This window comes from Bidens hawaiensis, unplaced genomic scaffold (assembly GCF_021521415.1).
Source record: "Bidens hawaiensis isolate Kalapana, Puna unplaced genomic scaffold, B.hawaiensis_p1.1 tig00008141_1, whole genome shotgun sequence".
Lineage (NCBI taxonomy): Eukaryota > Viridiplantae > Streptophyta > Magnoliopsida > Asterales > Asteraceae > Bidens > Bidens hawaiensis.
The window spans coordinates 587251-591078 of NW_027491579.1; positions in this window are offsets into that span (position 1 = coordinate 587251).

Genomic DNA, 3828 nt, shown 5'->3' on the forward strand with positions numbered 1-3828 from the left:
TAATCAAATGAAGAATCAAAACGGGAACTTACCGGCCTTAGAAGGCATCCATAGAATTCCTGCCCAGTTCATGCACTTTGACGTACAACAACTCGACGGATTGCAAGCATATCGTGGTTACAGTATAGATTTCCTTCCAAATCCACCTTGAAAATTTTGGCCTTTTTATTCCCACTGTACGGAGAAGACGATGATGAACTCATTTAGCCAGTTGATGGTTTCAGCGAATCGAAGGTGTTTAAGATGTTACGGCTTTAAGATCGATGTTTCTGATGCTTCAATTGAATTGTTTTAGGGATTGATTGAAGTATCGATATGTGATATGTTCTAGGGTTTAATATAATATAATCCCCAATATAATAAGTGATGTGTTTTTATAATATTTGTTTACTAAAAAAAATACAATTTTCATGTTGGTAGTCACGTAAGTTGACACATCAGCTCACTAAAATAACAAAATATTGTAAACAAAGCCACGTCAGCGTCTTAGTTAATGGCGTGAAGTTATCTACCAACGAGAGAAAGTTTGGAGCATTATAAACCAATAGCCCAAATTTTTAATCAAATGTTATGCTAAATAATAATTGTCGAATTCGTTATCAAGTTAATTTAGTAACTCTTTTTAAACACATTTATTCTAATTAATAATATAATTTACCTTGTTTTAGGGTTTAAACACAATATTTGGTTCGACCTTGTTGTTTGTTTCCAAAACAGCCGACACAAGCGACGACTGCAACAGGTAACTATTTATAGGTTTAGTTATTTATATATTTTGTACGTTATTAGTTTAGTTAAAAGGCTCACGTACAATATAAATATAATTTACAACGTCCGATTTGGTGTATGTGGGTTTGATTGATGTTTGGTTTCTACCCGCCATACGATCCGTTGTAAATAATTAGGAAACACCGGTTAAAGGTTAATTGTAAGTAAACACTGGTTTCCGTTGTAAATATTTTTAAGTCTTAAAGTTGAGGATTTGTGTTTTTAACTTAGAATTTGTTGTAATTTTCACCAAGTCCATGGATCTGCCATCCGATGTCTGTTTTTCAGTTTTAACAGAATATATCTCAAAACTAATATTAATTTTGTCAACTTCCGAAACCATTAAGCAATTACACTTGTAAAGTTCCTGACTTTTAACTCACTCCAAACTTCTTATAATTAATTACAGGTTGTTATGCTAAAGTTTCATTTTTTTATTACTTCTAAATTTAAGGCTTGTAATACTTTGAATCAGTCTCTAAGGTCAAAACATCTTTATATCATGCTGTTTAGCTTAATGGTTCATTAACATAACTTTGATGTTTTTAAAAATATTGTCAGATGGAGCAAGAGCCGATTGCTTGTGGTAATCGATTGCCTCCGTTATCAGCAGACTTGCCATGGTTGCCTGCTCGAGACCAGACTTTTTACACCATAAACGACCAGTTGGGTCATTATAAATCTCGAATACCCAAGCTACTCGGGAGCTGTATCCGAGGGTATTCCTATGGTTGGGTGATTCTCTCCAACAATTGCATGTGGTCTCTTTGGAACCCAGTGATTTCTAAGATCATAAATCTCCCCTTCTTGACTGAACATATTGGACAATGTTGTTTGTCGGCCCCTCCTGATGATCCCTTATCAGTTCTGCTATTGACGATAACCGGGAAATCTACCTTTGTTTTTTGTCAGCTAGGCGTGAAATTAGACAGATTAAGATGGACAAAAATGCCATACACTAGGCAGCTCAAGGGAATACTTGGCCAGTATGGTGGTTTCTTACAATGGTAAAGTATATGCCTTGTGTAATGAAGGTGAGTTTGTCGTACAAGTTGACATTACAATGAAGGATGGAGAAGTAATGATGAAACTTTTGCTACTTGGGAAAGGCCCTTCCCCTTCCAACAATTATTTTCCCATATCGATCCCGTTACTGAAAGGATCTAGTACAGAATTGTTTTTCATAATAGTAGCTTTTAATGGAGTGACGTTTCGTAATGTGTATTTGTTTAAATGGGTCAAGACTAGTATGAGGTGGGAAAAATTGGTAGACATCAAAGACGCGGTGTTCTTTGTAGATCTTGCCCGTGATTACATTGTTTATTGCAACCATGCTGTTGCATCTGAGCTAGGGGGTTGTATACACATTCTTGACAAAATGGGTAAAATGATGTACTCATATGATATTGAAGATAAAACCATTTCCGTGTCTTCTTTGGCTTATCCAACAATCCATGTGTCACCGTGGGAATGCAGGTGTTGCTTTCAATTTTTTTTGTTTTAGTGTATCATTTGTGTTTTATTGCTAGGATTTAGTATAAAGAAAGATTTTCCTAGAATAATATTTATTTGGTATAGGCTGGAAGGTTCTGAGTTAACATTTGGTTATGGAAAAGAAAGGGACAAGAAGGATAAGACAGATGCAAGATCAGCTACGGATGAGGAGGTTGAATTGAACGAATCACACTTGCTTAATCTTCCGTTTCATCTTTTGGAGGGGATAATGGATCATTGTATTGGTGTTGAATACTCGTACTTTCGTGCTACATGCAAAAGATGTCATTCAGCAGCACCGTTGATACAATGGAGCAACAAACCAACATCAAGGAGACTGCACAAGTATTCGTTAGCTTCACCATGGCTGATGGTGGTAGACAAGACTCACAACGTTATCAATTTTACGGATCCGATGTTTGGGGACAAGTACTTTATGAAAAGGTCGCAGGTAATAATCAATTGTGATAAAATATGTTGTTCCAAGTTTGGTTGGCTGTTGTTACAAAGCAACCGTTCTGTATATTTCTTTAACCCCCTCACGGGTGATATCCGCGAGCATCCAAATTGGATCCATTTAAATGGCTTGTGTTTCTCCGCACCTCCTACTTCCCCTGATTGTATGGTGGTTGGGTTTACAAACATAGGCAAGGTGCACGTGTTCACATCCACTCTGTAGCTCAGGAACAAACGACGAGTTTGGATTTTTATGGCCTCATTCCAAGTCGCTTTTGTTTTCCAACCATCTTTGGAGAGGATATTTATGTCCTTGGTAACAAAGGCGAAGTTTATGTTTTTAAAAATGTATTCAAATTACAAGGCTACTACTTAGATAAAATTCCAAGCGCAAGAAGTTGTGGCGGAGAATATTTTCTAGTGAAAATTAATCAACAATTGCTACAAGTCATAGTAGGCGAGTTTGGAGAATATGTGGAGGTGTTCATTCTGAATCGGAATTATAGAAAAGGGTGGGAGATGATAGAGTATTTAGGAAAGTACATGATCTGCATCAGTGGTAGCGTGTGTCTCTGCATTGAATCTAAAGTGTCTGGAATGGGGAACAAGATTTATTTTCCCCGATTGCATTCCAAGAATGGGAAGATAGTGTTCTATTCACTCGAAACACACAGGTATCACATGTTTAGTGGCGAAAACATTGCAGTTGACGGGCTTGGAAGGGAGCATGTCTACCCTCACGCCTGGATTGAACCTACTTGGTCCTAGCCACGCTTATTTAATTAGTATCTTTTATGCTTATCAAACGCTATGAAACCTTTTTCATGTTTTTTTTGTTTATCCTTCAGAAATAATCAGTACAAAAAGCAAATGAAATATGCTTCTGCTTTGCTTTCTCATAAAATTAAACCACATGTTTCTAGTTTTTTTTTTCTCTCTTTTTATAAACATCATGCAAATTAACGCTGGAAGAAATAGAACCGATGATCGGATTAATTAAGGGATAAAGAAGGACATGCCATATTATATATCATTATGAATTGTTCATATCATGTTGAATATGTGAGCGTCTCTAGGTAGGGTGGTTACCAGAAACACTATGAGAAACTT